The sequence below is a fragment of the Anomaloglossus baeobatrachus genome, chromosome 2 (genome assembly GCF_048569485.1).
Source record: "Anomaloglossus baeobatrachus isolate aAnoBae1 chromosome 2, aAnoBae1.hap1, whole genome shotgun sequence".
Taxonomy (NCBI): Eukaryota; Metazoa; Chordata; class Amphibia; order Anura; family Aromobatidae; genus Anomaloglossus; species Anomaloglossus baeobatrachus.
Genome location: NC_134354.1, coordinates 111,740,197 through 111,756,068, shown reverse-complemented (window position 1 = coordinate 111,756,068; position 15,872 = coordinate 111,740,197). Strand labels below are relative to the sequence as shown.

Genomic DNA, 15,872 nt, shown 5'->3' with positions numbered 1-15,872 from the left:
TACGTGTGTGTGCCTGCTACCATAGGGTAGCATTGCTTAACGTGTCTCCGTGCCGCCGGTACGTGCAAAAAATGACAAACACGTACCGGCGGCACGGATGTGTGTCGCAGGCCTTAGTTTGTTTTTTTCTTAGTACATTGTATGTGAAAGTGAACAGTGTCGTTCAAAGCTACAAGTCACAGCGAGCGCGGCCACAACAATTATTAATAATTAATAACAATAATAATAAATAATAATAATAAAAAAAAGAGAATACAAAAGTGCAAAAAAAAAAACAAAAGACTGCAACAGGAAGGGGTTAAAAAATACAACTAGGCCGCAGACGACTACGACAACAAAAAAAGAAAAAACGAAGGAAATGAAGGAGCAAGGTTATGAGCTGTAATATCTGCCGCCTGTCAGGTAAACTGTGTCAGGTTGTGATGTAAAGTGTTTTCAATAAAGTTATTCTTGGGATGAAAAAAAAAAGTGCCGAAAAGACACTGGCTTTCGTCATCTTTGTTTTGCTCACATCATAGTATTGTCAATAAAGATATTGTGGTGGTAAAAAAAACCCCAAAAAACAAGCACAAGGATTGGGCGGAGCTTTATGTGACAGGTCGCCTACGTTACCTTCGGAAACAGAAAGTGAGGAAGTGAAGGAGAACGGGAGAGCGGAGAGAGTGCGCACACTGCCGGACATGAGCGGGCCCGGGGCGCCGTCACCGGACGCCTGAGAGTGGGAGCCAGGGGACGGGCGGACAGCAGGCGGCGGCCTCTCAGGTGAGCACCGCGTACACTGCCGGCTTTATACTGCAGGGTCAGAGCGGAGGGGGGTGAGGCCGGGGCGGCCTGAGTGTTACACTGGGGGTGACCAGTGCTGTCCGGGGGTGCAGGGGCCGGTCCTGCTGGAGAGTGCACTGTGTCCTCTGCTGCCCCCACCATGGCAAATCATTATCTGACCCAACATCCAGGCAACAGAGCACGATCTGCACCGATCGGGGTGAAAGAGAGAAGTCAGACGATCGCACAGACTGACATTGATCTGTGTTGTTGACACCCACAAATATTTCTTAACTATAGAACCAACCCGCACCCTCTGCCAGGGGGGAAAAGGGGGTCGCCCCGCACACTCTGCCAGGGGGGAAAAGGGGGTCGCCCCGCACACTCTGCCAGGGGGGAAAAGGGGGTCGCCCCGCACACTCTGCCAGGGGGGAAAAGGGGGTCGCCCCGCACGCTCTGCCAGGGGGGAAAAGGGGGGTCGCCCCGCACGCTCTGCCAGGGGGCAAAAGGGGGTCGCCCCGCACGCTCTGCCAGGGGGGAAAAGGGGGTCGCCCCGCACGCTCTGCCAGGGGGGAAAAGGGGGGTCGCCCCGCACGCTCTGCCAGGGGGCAAAAGGGGGTCGCCCCGCACGCTCTGCCAGGGGGGAAAAGGGGGGTCGCCCCGCACGCTCTGCCAGGGGGCAAAAGGGGGTCGCCCCGCACGCTCTGCCAGGGGGCAAAAGGGGGTCGCCCCGCACGCTCTGCCAGGGGGCAAAAGGGGGTCGCCCCGCACGCTCTGCCAGGGGGCAAAAGGGGGTCTCCCCGCACGCTCTGCCGGGGGGGGGGGGGGGAGGAGGGGTCGCTGGGCTCTGTCGAGGGATTTTCAGATGTTGATTACATGGTGCAATCAATGTGATTGTCATACTGATATTAGGATACTTTTCCACTTGCGTACAGCGTCCGATGTGTGAGCATTGGAAGTGATATGCTAATTACCCACTGCTGCGAGCGTCAGCCGAGGGTCATGCGATCTTACCATCGCATCACAGGTGCGGAGAAGAGGGAGGGAGCACTTTCTCCATCTCCTCCGCTGCCTGTCTCTGCATACATCGCACTGCACTTGGAATACATGCGAGTGCAGTGTGATGTTTCACACGCTCCCATAGACTTGTATGAGGGAGCGTGAACAGAGACTCGCTGCCAAACACAGCATGCTGCGATTCATTCCTCCTGCCGCTGTGGCATGAGAAATCAATCGCAGATGGCCACTGCCTCATAGTTTTGCACTGGTGCGAGTGCAGTCCAATCTTTTACCGGATCGCACTCGCACATGAAATTCGCAAGTGGAACTGTTCCCTTATGCAGTTTTCTGGCAGATGAAGCGGAGTTCACTTGTCCTGTAATCATCCTTTATTACGGATCCGGCAGCAATACATTGCCAATGAAGTTGTAAAAACAACTTTTTGTCTGTCTTGAAACATTAGATTTTTGCAGGATCCACTTTTTTAACATTCGAGTCTATGGAAAACAGATCTGTTAACTGATTATTTATCTTCCATTTAAAACTGATCCAGTAAGAAAAAAAACAGATGACTAAATACAATGGCGAGCATTTAACGGATCAGTTTTCTGTACGCTCCAATGTTAAAAAAACAGATCTTGCCAACATAAATGTTTTAAAGTAGTAGTATGCACCATTTGGCAGCGTATATCGGATCACACACATCCATACGAGTCTGTGAGTACTAATGAAACATAGGGCTGCACTGCTGACATCTGAGTACAGTCCGATATACTCCGAGACAATGGAGAAGATGAAGAAATTAATATTATAATAATAATAATAATCTTTATTTCTATAGCGCCAACATATTCCGCAGCGCTTTACAATTCAGGTCGTTCATATACAAACAAATAACAGTTATAGAAAATACAATAATTAGAGCATGGAAAAAAAGAGACAACCCTGCTCGTTAGAGCTTACAATCTACAATGAGGGAGGGGGGACGACGACGACAAGGTACAATTGCTTATTTACAATGACAATCCAGCCATCTGAAGGAAATGGGGGATGGACAATGACTGCCTGGGCCAGTTGGCCAGAACCTTGAGATGCATTTGGGTGCCATGTAGTTTGATGTGGGGTTATGTTCCGAGAAGGCGTGGAGGGACTATGTGAATTTAGTTCGGCTAGGGAGTGTGATAGGTCGCCCTAAAAAGATGCATTTTTAGGGAGCGTCTGAATCTGAGTAAGTTGTGATTTGTCCTAGCTTCTTGGGGTAGAACGTTCCAGAGGATTGGTGCAGCTCAGGAGAAGTCTTGGATCCGGGAGTGGGAGGTTCGGATTAGTTAGTATGGATGTTAGTCAAAAGTCATTTGCAGAGCGTAGAGAACGGGTGGCTGTGAACAAGCAGAATGCTGGATTGTTGGGTGATTGAACCATGCATGACCGTAAAATACCCGTTAAGGTACCGTCACACATAACGAGATCGCTAGCGAGATCGCAGCTGAGTCACGGTTTCTGAGACGCAGTAGCGATCCAGTTAGCGATCTTGTTATGTGTGACACCTACCAGCGATCAGGCCCCTGCTGTGAGATCTCTATAGTCGTTGCAGAATGGTCCAGGCCATTTTCTTCAAAGGCGATGTCTTGCTGGGCAGGACACATCGCTGTGTGACACTGTGTGACAGGGTCACAGTGACTGCGGAGATCGCTATACAGATCACTACTACGACCTGTATTAATCCTGCATCGCTGGTAAGGTCTGACTGTGTGACATCTCACCTGCGACCTCCCAGCGACTTACCTGCGATCCCTATCAGGTCGCATCGTTTTCAGGATCGCTGGTAAGTCGTTGTGTGTGACTGGGCCTTTCTTCTCCTCAGCGCGTCTCCCAGATCTCCTGCCGGTAACTCACTGCATATGGAGACACGTTCTCAATCATTCTTTCGCCATCATTGTTCTTCAGCCGGTGTAAACAGAGCAGTAGATGAGCAGCAAATAACCTGTGGATAGTCAGTCTCCGCTCGCTATGGGGCACTCACTGCCTGACATGTCACCATTAGATAACAAAGGCAGAGGAAGAGACATTGCCAAATCAGGATATCCCCCAGGCTGGTTCATGGTGGGGTTGGGGCTTTTAACCCTTTTTGTATGTAGCATTGTTCGTTCATTTGGGGATGGGATCTACCTCTTCAGATACCTGGTGACTCCTTTTTTCACGTATTCAGCCATGAGAGACCGTAGATGAGGCTGTGAAGCTCAGTGCAGGAGGAGGAGGAGATCAGGTCCCCATTGCTCATAATTACCTGCATGTAGTTGTAATGTGAACACTGTCCATCTGAAAGTCGCTTCCATTCATCCACTATTGGTGTGAAGGATGGGAGAGTGTGATGCTGGCAGTGTCACACTTTTTTCGGGTTTTGGCAACATCATCTTCCATAGATGTTAATGGTAAACAGTCCAAAATCTTAGCACTAGGAGGTCTGGGGCAGTAATAAAGGGTCACTGGCTGTGATACTTGGTCGGGTGCAGTTATGGCACTAAGTTGTATACAATTAGGTCATTGTTATGGCATAACAGACATGGAATGTGGCATGAATCATGTGTATGTATTCCTATAGATAACCTGCTCAGCTATAAATACATTGGGGCTGGCAGCACAAATACATAATTGCAGGATGTGAGGTGCGGCTGCAGGTACTGACCAGTTACCTCCTGAGCATTAATTACTAGATGTACATCTTGTCCCTGGCAGTAAGGCCATTGTTAGGACCTGCATAATGGATCACGTCACAGCCCATTGTTCTCAGGAACAGGGAGGCCCAATGTAATCGTCCAGGCATGTTCTGTGCAGGAGCCGACCCAGTATAGAGGCCCCATACACAATACATTCTCGTTTGAGGTCGCTCTGGTTATTGGGGAACATTCCCACACATCCTCCAGTAGGGATCCTGGTGTCACAGAATATACAGTATATTGTAAGCTTCGTTGAAAGTACACTGGGCAGCTCTGATATAATGTGTTATCTATGACAGGTTTTCAGAATACCCCACAAAGAGGCTTCATAGTCATACATTCCCCTCCCCCAGGCCCAGCGTTGGGTATAGCGCAGCAGCATTGCCCAATATAAGAAATAACTGCAAATAGAAGGTCGGCTCTGGGACATCCTCAATGTTCATTTGATGTTTTTTGATGTCACTGTAGATAGAAACAAAGCACTGACAAATAGGCCATTACCTAGAGGTAATTCTGATAAGACGTTTACACCTTTTTTGCTTTATGTCAAACATAGCGATGCATCCTGCCCAGCAGGACATCACCTTTGAAGAAAATGGTCCAGGACATTCAGCAACGACCGGCGACCTCACAACAGGGGCCAGGTCGTTGCTGGATGTCACACATAACGAGATCGCTAGCAAGATCGCTGTTGCGTCACCAAAACCGTGCCTCAGCAGCAATGTTGCTTAGTGAGACGTGGTCTTAAGTCTGACCACATACATGGAGGGCCCGACGTCCTTGAGCTCTTCAAATGGAGCAGCAGGCCAGATCATGACATCTCCAACATAATATATCTGAGTCGGGGGCTCCTGAACACATTGTATGAAAGCTAAAGATAGAAAGCCACATTGTAACAGCGGCCTACAGCTTTGCAACCTGTGTCACAGCCACAGTCAGCCTGTAGCTAAAGAGCCCATGTACCTACCGTATTATACAGATCTGCAATCTGGTGCCATAATATGGCGATATAGTCAGTCTGTGCATGGTCATTTGTCCCACGGGTGGATATAAATCGCTCCTGTTTACTCGGGGTATAGAGCCTACATATAGTGTCCGCCTCTGGTATAAATGCATTACTTGTGCACAGAGCTGCTTCTTCCGTGGAGTTGTTTTCCTATTTTTTTTTTTCATGGTGCCAGTGAGCAGCAGTGGGTTGGATATATCATCAGATTACATTGTAAGTCCGTCATGAACGTTTTTTAAACGCAAAAACGGATCCAGTGCAAATGCGTTTTCATTTCAATGCATTTGCAATGGACTCGCGTCAACATGCGTTCACCTGCGTTTGAATGCGTTATAGAGAGGATCCAGCGACTTGCAGTTTTTTAACATTTTTCAAAAACGCTGCTTGTAGCGTTTTTGAGCCGCGTCCAAATACTGCAAATTGCTGGATCCTGACTATACTGCATGCAAACGCATGTGAACGCTGGCATGCTGATAGACAGGATCCTGCTTGCTCTACTGAGCATGCCCAGAAACCAGCCTCGGGTGATCAGTCCCTCGCTCCCCCTCCCTCTCTGTCTCTCTCCGCCTCCCTCTCTCCTCCTTCCTCTCTGTCTCTCTCCCCCTTCCTCTCTGTCTCTCTCCCCCTCCCTCTCTGTCTCTCTCTCCCCCTCTCCCTCTCTGTCTCTCTCCCCCTCTCCCTCTCTGTCTCTCTCCCCCTCTCCCTCTCTGTCTCTCTCCCCCTCTCCCTCTCTGTCTCTCTCCCCCTCTCCCTCTCTGTCTCTCTCCCCCTCTCCCTCTCTGTCTCTCTCCCCCTCTCCCTCTCTGTCTCTCTCCCCCTCTCCCTCTCTGTCTCTCTCCCCCTCTCCCTCTTTGTCTCTCTCCCCCTCTCCCTCTCTGTCTCTCTCCCCCTCTCCCTCTGTCTCTCCCCCTCTCCCTCTGTCTCTCTCCCCCTCTCCCTCTCTGTCTCTCTCCCCCTCTCCCTCTCTGTCTCTCTCCCCCTCACCCTCTCTGTCTCTCTCCCCCTCTCCCTCTCTGTCTCTCTCCCCCTCTCCCTCTCTGTCTCTCTCCCCCTCTCCCTCTCTGTCTCTCTCCCCCTCTCCCTCTCTGTCTCTCTCCCCCTCTCCCTCTCTGTCTCTCTCCCCCTCTCCCTCTCTGTCTCTCTCCCCCTCTCCCTCTCTGTCTCTCTCCCCCTCTCCCTCTCTGTCTCTCTCCCCCTCTCCCTCTCTGTCTCTCTCCCCCTCTCCCTCTCTGTCTCTCTCCCCCTCTCCCTCTCTGTCTCTCTCCCCCTCTCCCTCTCTGTCTCTCTCCCCCTCTCCCTCTCTGTCTCTCTCCCCCTCTCCCTCTCTGTCTCTCTCCCCCTCTCCCTCTCTGTCTCTCTCCCCCTCTCCCTCTCTGTCTCTCTCCCCCTCTCCCTCTCTGTCTCTCTCCCCCTCTCCCTCTCTGTCTCTCTCCCCCTCTCCCTCTCTGTCTCTCTCCCCCTCGCCCTCTCTGTCTCTCTCCCCCTCGCCCTCTCTGTCTCTCTCCCCCTCGCCCTCTCTGTCTCTCTCCCCCTCGCCCTCTCTGTCTCTCTCCCCCTCGCCCTCTCTGTCTCTCTCCCCCTCGCCCTCTCTGTCTCTCTCCCCCTCGCCCTCTCTGTCTCTCTCCCCCTCGCCCTCTCCCATGCCTCAGAGCTGCGGACACTCGTAACCAAGATAAATATCTGGTAACCAAGCAAAGCACTTCTCTTAGTTACCCGATGTTTACCTTGGTTACGTGAGCAGGGAGCCCGGCTCCTAGCACCTGCGTATGCTCGTAACCAACGTAAATATCGGGTATCCAAGCAAGTTACCCGATGTTTACCTTGGTTACGAGCCTCTGCAGCTGTCAGAAGCCAGCTCCCAGTCTATCACGTTCAGTTCCACTGACTGCCAATCACATGACTCCAATGCCCGCCCATAAACTTAAAGTGACAGGATCCTGCAAAATAACACATGCGTTTGCATGCGTTTTTTTGCTGTAAAAGCAGGATCTGCTTTTACAGCAAAAAAACGTTCATGACGCATGTTAAAAAAATGTAGTGTGAAAGCAGCCTTAGATTTCAGTACACGTCCTAGAAAAGAACAGTGAAGTGCAAGCTCCAGGGTACAAGCTGTGGTAGTGATGCCCATTAGCTGCCTGGCTGCACATAGCACGGTTGATGGTACTAATCCCACAGATGTGTAATGTGGCTTCCTGCACGGCTGGATATCAAAGCACTGTTTTATGATGTCTGTTTCCTTTCCCCTCGTGCATCGATCCCTCACATTCCCTGATTACAGCCCCACAGAAATGTGTTATATGTAAAAGTGGAATAAAAATCAGATAATGCCATACAGGGGAGTGAGCGGATGTGCACAGCACTGAGCAGCCACTCGCCCTCCGTTCTTGAGGAGGCTTATTTATACACGTGTGCACATATAAATCCTATACAGGAGTTTGCTATATGGTTTACACGCTGCATAAGGTGGGATATGATACCCACAACCTTATTGGATGATGTTTTGGCCTCTCCAAAATCCTCATTAAAAAACTCTAAACACTGTTTAACAGTATTATCTCCTAGTAGACCGTGCAATCCCCACCCAGCTGCCCTGTATAGGGGGGCATGAGACGCTCCAGCGGCATCTGATGTTCCTCTATGGAAGCCAGCCAGCTTGTATGTGTGTGCTGAGTGCCAACGTCACAACGTGTTGGATCTACTAGCGTTGCCAGATAAACTTTTTTTTTTTTTTTTTTATGTCTTCTCCATTATGTCTTGTGTGTTTCTGACCTAAGCCTGCTCTAAATGTTGGTTGCTTTTTTTTGGCTTGAGACCCCTTAAAGATTGGTTGAAAGTTGCCCATCTAATAAACTCCCTCAACTTATACCGTAATAATGGGGTATTAAGGAGCGAGGAGTTGGAATTTCAATGCCTGATCTTTTTCTCAAAGGACATAAGCTGCTGCCATCAGGGTCTGGCAGAGGCTTTCTCTCTCCTCCATGGAAACTCATGAACGCTTGTCCAAATACTCATGTGTGGGAGGCATGAGAGGTAGCTGGCTGCAAAATACACATTTACCTGACAATTCTATGTATGACTGGTTGTAGTAATGAATCCTGTTATGCATGAGCCAAATGCTTTAAGGCCGCTTTACATGCTCAACATCACTAGCATCGGCTAGCGATGTCGAGCGCGATAGCGTCCGCCCCTGTCGGTGGCATGATATGTGATTATCGCTACGGCAGCGTCATACGCACATACCTGCTCTGCAACGTCGCTGTGACCGGCGAACCGCCTCCTTTCTAAGGGGCGGTTCGTTCAGCGTCACAACGACATCACAGCAGCGTCACTGAAACGCCGCCCAATAGAAAAAGAGGGGTGGAGATGAGTGGCCGGAACATGCCGCCCACCTCCTTCCTTCCTCCTTTTCCGGCGGACGCAGGTAAGGTGAGGTTCCTCGTTCCTGCCGTGTCACACATAGCGATGTGTGCTGCCGCAGGAGCGACGATTAACATCGTACCTGCAGCAGCCAGGGCTGTGGAGTCGGTAAGCCAAACCTTCGACTCCTCAATTTCTCTTGCACCGACTCAGACTCCTACATATATTGCTTATAGTTAGGTGAAAAATTTATTATAATACATGAACATGTGTATGTGAACATCAGACATTTAATAATTTTTATGATCCAATAATCAAGATATTTGGATAGAACATAAAATATATTTATTGGAATACAACTTTAGAACACAAACTGTAATAAATTGTAAATATGTAATACACTATTTAATATACAGTAAATTACATATATATCGTGTGTGTGTGTGTATATAATATATGTATGCATATGTGTGTGTGTATGTATATATGTATGTATGTGTGTGTATGTATATATATATATATATATATATATATATATATATATATATATATATATATATATATTTTAGTTTTTTTTGTGTTTTAAAGTTGTATTCCAATAAATATATTTTATGTTCTGTCTAAATATCTTGATTATTATATCATAAAAATGATTAAATGTCTAATGTTCACATTGTACTACAATACATTTTTCACTTAAATATAAGCATTATACTAAATGTTATTTAGTAAAATATTCAGCACATTCTGCATTGCACTACTGTCCCCAATTTATTATATATTTTAGGAGTCGGAGTCGGTGCATTTTATACCGACTCCGACTCCACCAAAATGAGCTCCGACTCCACAGCCCTGGCAGCAGCAACGATAATTGGGAAGAGCGGGTGATGTCACCGATGAGCGATTTTGAACGTTTTTGCGATGATTCAAAATCGCTCATAGATGTCACACACAACGACATCGCTAAAGCGGCCGAATGTGCGTCACAAATTCCGTGACCCCAACAACATCTCGTTAGCGATGTCGTTGCATGTAAATGGGCCTTTACTCCTGCAAACCAGTCGAGGATTTCCTAAGTGGAGCCACTTAGAAAAAAAATGCCAGCCATCTTTTCTGAAGTTGGTTAACTGGTGGTTTTGCAGCGGCTTTTTTTTTTCTTCAATAATTTGAATTCTATTTGGTGGCTTCCAAGCAGAAGTTGCCCCGAAGAATGAACATGTCACTTCATCGCGGGTTTTGAACCCAGAAGCAGTTAAAAGAAGAAGCCAAAGACTCATCATGTGCACAGCAGTTTATTATTTTCCTTTTGTTTGAGGGGGTGCGGCGGGCGATTTTACGCCACCTCTTTCATGGGTTCCGTACAGAATCCACCGGAGAAACTCGTAGTGTGCACATACCGTAAGTTTGTAAATTTATCCTGTGCATTTCTTCATGGCAAATAAACTGTATTTCCAAAAGGAAATCTACAGGGTTTTTTTTTTGTTTTTTAAAGGTCCATTGTTTAAATACTAATAATTTAAAAAAAAAAAAAACAACAAAAAACAGTATCATAGCTGGTAGGTGCACGGCTAGCTGTGGACCACTGATTTAGGCTGCTCTAGTAGTACCATATGAGGGCATTTCTATGGATCCATTGTTTTTCTGCTCCTAAAGTTGTGAAAATACTTCAACTGCCGGTGACCACAGATAGTGTCCATTTCTAAACCTTGTGGTCACAGATACAGGTAGTCATTAACGGCTGAGGCGCTTGAGACACCACAATATACAGAAGGTGGGGTCTGAGGGTGAATACACCATACCCAGGGGCACAGTATTTTCTGGTTAGATTGTAGAAAAGCTTTTCTTGCAGAGGTAAGCATCCGTGAAGCTGTTGTTTTTGTCCAGTGATATTTCCGGCATGAGACTTGGGTATATTGTCTGGTGAGTTTGCTGTCTGAGTCCTTGCATACCCGTTATTTATCCTGCCTAGAGTTGCAGAACTATATACGGCTATGTGTATAATGTTTGTCCTGGGTCTCCAAACCTGTGGCTCGCGGGCCCATGCTGTGTGGCAGTTTGGTGCATTAGCACCAGGTCTAATAAAGCTATGAGGAGCAGCTTCCAGGTGGTGACTTCTCTGAGTAGCCCACACAGAAGAGCAGATCTGGGTGTGCGTGTGTGCACTGGTCTTGAGGTTGGAGGGATGACTATAGTAAGGAGATGGGCATATACTGGCAGTTAGATGTGCTTGTAGCTGGATGCGATAGTGTGGTGGGAATGCATGATGGTAGAATACCGAAGGTTAGTAAGGTGGTAACCCCTAGATCTTGGTATATTGCTTTAGTGTGATCTCTATGAGAAAACCTTCTTCGTTGTCATTTATACTGGTATTAGGTGCTCTGGGGTCACTACTACGGGAATGATGGGGAGGAGGCAAGATCCAGATGTCACTGTTCTCGGGCTCTTTGAGGCTCGTGACCCTCTCTAAGAGCTGAATTTTGCTCTCAAGGTAAGAAAAGTTGGAAGCCACTGTGGTGAGGAACATTTCTGTTGAGTTGCTGAAACCATAAGGGGATATGAGCTGTGAATGTTCCTGCTCTGTAGTGAAAATCGACTAGAAAATACAGTGCACATCCAACAGAACGGCGTGGGATGTACACACCATGGATATCAATCTCAGAGAGGGTGCTGGTTCTTCTGGAGCAGATCCCTAGGCGTCTTAATTTATCGATATTGTAAAGTCATATAGAACACACGCTCCTCACACGTCTGCTCAAATAGTTCTGTTGATCCTTTCTCATATCCAATTTTCACACCACATTGAGAGATGTAGTTGTTTGACATAAGGTGACACATAGCAATGTTTCGGTTGTAATCATTTATCAGCCCTAAGAGAGTCTCGTAGAGGGCTGTAGAGAGGTGATCATGGTCAGGGGTGGTATTCTTGAATGATGGGCCCTCAGTGAGTCCCAAGATAGGTGCTGTAGGGAAGAGTTAGTGCTGCTGGAGTATTTCCCTGCGGAGGACCTGGGCACATCAAGTTTTGAGTGATTTACAATTTTTGTTGTCACACAGAAAGCTTGAGGTTGCAAGGTTTTACATCGAGAAATGCCACCCAGCCACCGTGTTCTCTTCCCTACACTGCTATTATTGCTTATCTGGGGAGTCAATGATTGTCTACTACCCAGCAAAGTGGACCACAATAGGACTTTCTCTTAGGGGTACTTCTCACATAGCGAGATCGCTGCTGAGTCACAGGTTTTGTGACGCACCAGTGACCTCATCAGCGATCTCGCTGTGTGTGACATTAAGCAGCGACCTGGCCCCTGCTGTGAAATCGCTGATCGTTACACACTGCTCTGGTTCATTTTTTTTTTTGCTCGTTGCTCTCCTGCTGTGCAGCACACATCGGTGTGTTTGACGGCGGGACACCAACGAGCACCGACTCTGTGTAAGCAGTGTACGCTGGTAACCAGGGTAAATATCGGGTAACCAAGCAAAGCGCTTTGCTTAGTTACCCGATATTTACCCTGATTACCAAGCGCAGCATCGTCACAGGAGTCGCTGGTGAGATCTGCCTGATTGACAGCTCACTAGTGACCCTGTATCGACGTACCAGCGATCCTGACCAGGTCGTATCGTGGTCGGAATCGCTGGTACGTCGTTCAGTGAGGCGGTACCCTTAGTGTCACAAACTTCGCCTCCAATCTCTGATTTTACGAGCTGGTAATCTACAGTGTCTACAGCTCGCCCAGAGATGATCAGGGATGGGCATTGACTTTTAAGAATGAATTATTTGATGTGTTGCTTGTGCTGCCAGAGAAATCTCATTACCTGTCCTCTTTGAGCCAGGTGTTTTGCAGTTTGCATGTAGACCACAATTCCTGGACTGACCAGGGTCTCCTGACTCACTGCACTAATAGGCATATAAAAGGTTGGGAGCTCAGGTCAGGAGAGCTGAGGTTAGTTTGGGTATTATAATACATATGTGAACCATGAAATACGGCATGTGAACCCCACCTTATGGAGCATTTAATATGTTCTTAGCCAATTGGCCCTTAAGGCCGCTTTACACGCTGCGACATCGCTCGAGCGATGTCGTTGGGGTCATGGCATTTGTGACGCACATCCGGTCGCTTTAGCGATGTCGTTGCGTGTGACACCTATGAGCGATTTTTGCATCGTCAAAAAAACGTGCAAAATCGCTCATCGGTGACATGCCCCCCTATTCTCAATTATCGTTGCTGCTGCGTGTACAATGTAGTTCGTTGTTCCTGCGGCAGCACACATCGCTATGTGTGACACCGCAGGAATAAGGAACCTCACCTTACCTGCGGCCGCCGGCAATGAGGAAGGAAGGAGGTGGGCGGGATGTTACGTCCTGCTCATCTCCGCCCTTCCGCTTCTATTGGGCGCCCACTTAGTGACGTCGCTGTGACGCCAAACGAACCGCCCCTCTTAGAAAGGAGGCGGTTCGCCGGTCACAGCGACATCGCTAGACAGGTAAGTAGTGTGACGGGTCTGAGCGATGTTGTGCGCCACGGGCAGCGATGTGTCCGTGTCGCACAACCGATGGGGGCGGGTACGCACGCTAGCGATATCGGTAACGAGATCGCAGCGTGTAAAGCGGCCTTTAGGGTATGTGTGCATGCTGTAGAAAATTTCTGCACCTAAAAACTCCACCCTTGTGGCCAAAAAAAAAATTATTTATTTATTTATTTTTTTTTTTTGCCATGTGATTCATTTAGTGTATTCAATGCCTGGAATGGCTAAAAATCCACACATAATTGACATGCAGCTTCTTTTTCCTGCACCCAAAACTGCAAGGAAAAAAGCAGCAACCTGCACACAGCATTTCTGAATTCATAGACTTTGCTGGGAGAAGGAGAGACGTGTTGTTTGGGCAACAAACTGCATTAAAAACGCGGCAAAAAAACCCACATTGTGTGCACAAGGCCTTAGGTGCAGAACTGGAACCCAGATGTGTGTCTCAAAGCTTCTTCCTCACCAATAGTGACCTGATAGAAAACTTTATATCACCTAACCAATGTTTTGAGCGTCACCATGTAAGCAGACTGAACTTCCTACTGAGGAGGGGGATGTCTGTACCTGGGTATGAGCGGGATGACTTGTGCTGCTCATATGTCAGGTCTGTGTACACAGCACAGGCAATAGACACGTTGCAGAAAAGTAAGCAAATTAGTCTTCTTGGCTGAACAATGAGTCCTGGAGCTGCAGGTGGTTATCAGCAGAGTACACAGCTCAAGGCCAGAAGATGAGTTATTAGAAGACAGTGTATGTGCAGAACAAGTCCTCCAGACATCTACAAATGCATCATTATCTTCCTGTGGTTTGATGTATGGCATTGTCCAGAAGAAAAAGTATCTTAAAATGAAAAATATGACCTTTTGTGTGGGCTCTGGACCTTTGTGTGTCGCTTCACTGTAAAGCCCCCCGTCACATTTAGCGACTTACCAGCGATCCCGAAAACGATACGACCTGATAAGGATTGCTGGTAAGTCGCTGGTGAGATGTCACACAGTCAGACTTTACCAGCAACTCCGTAACGAGACAGGTCGCAGTAGCAACCTGTATAACGATCTCAGCTGTCACACAGTGTCAAGCATAGCGATGGTTATCGCCTTTGACGAGAATGGTCCAGGACATTCAACAACGACCGGCGACCTCACAGCACAGCAGGGGCCAGGTCGTTGCTGGATGTCACACATAACGAGATCGCTGTTGCGTCACGAAAACCGTGACTCGGCAGCGATGTCACTTAGTGAGACGTGGCCTAAAATCCTTCATAGTGCAATTTCTGCAAGGTCAAGAAAACAACACTAAAATTTGGGAGTTCTTGTGTTGCACATAATATAAGGGTTTCCAGTAGGTAAGAGTCCCAGCTGTACCTGTTTTCAATTTTCATGCCCCTCATCCCCAGTAGTTACAGTAGCCCCCACTTCCTCCATAGTAACCGTACATAGCCGTCAGGTCCCCCATGCCCTTCAACCTAACATCATTTGTAAATGTATTGCTAAATTTCCTGCCTCATCAGCCCTTTATAATGTTACTCACTTAAATCCATGTTTTTTTAAAAAAAAAACCTCCAATTTTCTTATGCTAATTAGGCCTTTGGTCAATGAGGGTATTTGTTTCCCCAAACTGGTCAGCCCTCTGCACATGTTATCCTGTGGGCATGATAACCTGATTTGCAATAGTCGGTGTCCTCAGAAGCTCCAGAGCCGGGTGTACGCTCCCCAGCTTCATAGGCGCACTGCGCACATCCGGGTACAGAAGACTGCCAACGAGTCTGGGGAAAGTTACGCCTCATTGACCAGTCACGGCCTAATTGGCATAAGAAAAAAGCGTTTATAAATACTACTTTTTTGTTAACCATGTATTTAAGTAACTAACACTACAGGGCTGGTTAAGTAGGGAATTTTAGCAATACATGTACAAATACTGCTGTGTTGGAGGTCATGGGGGACAGGACAGGTTCCCGTAAACATCGTGTCTGTGGACCGGCCTATTTTATCAGTAGTTGCAGCAAGCCTTTTGCCGCTCTCCTCCAGTGGTCACCCAGCCCTTCCTGAGCCCTGTCCCTTCCCAGTAGTTTCAGTAGTAATTACAGAGGCCTTCACTAACAGTTTTTTTCACAGCAGTTCCCCCTAGTAGTCACGGGACGTCTGTGCTAGCCCTGCGCCCTGGGTTACAGCAGGACCCCCACCACCTTCCACTGACGGTAGTGGCAGAAAAGCTATAGTGAAATCTCCAGCTTTCGCGGTTGATACAGGATGATTTGGTGTTTGTTGTTTTTTTTTTGCACCTTTTATGAGATAATGTCTTCTATCCTGCAGGATGTTTTTAATAATCTTCTGCATTCGCTCTAGCTTCCTCTCTCCCTTTTATTGTTCTTCTGCCTATGAGGATTTTACTAATGTCTTGGCACTTGTAGCTTCTCCTCTCCACTGTCATTAATACTTTTTGGCTTTATCCTTGTGATGTTACGTCTCTCGGTTGGAGCTTCACAACTTACCATGTCTGATTGTGCA

The 15,872-nt window shown here is 47.7% G+C and overlaps 1 protein-coding gene across 1 annotated transcript in view; it reads left to right on the top strand.

Moving 5' to 3' along the window:
• The first annotated feature begins 558 nt into the window (after positions 1-558).
• The window catches only part of TMEM248 (transmembrane protein 248), a 38,634-nt gene continuing 23,320 nt past the window's right edge, over positions 559-15,872 (top strand). The window contains exon 1 of the mRNA XM_075335270.1: positions 559-762. The gene's annotated coding sequence lies outside the window, so the exon portion shown is untranslated. The remainder of the gene's footprint in view (positions 763-15,872) is intronic.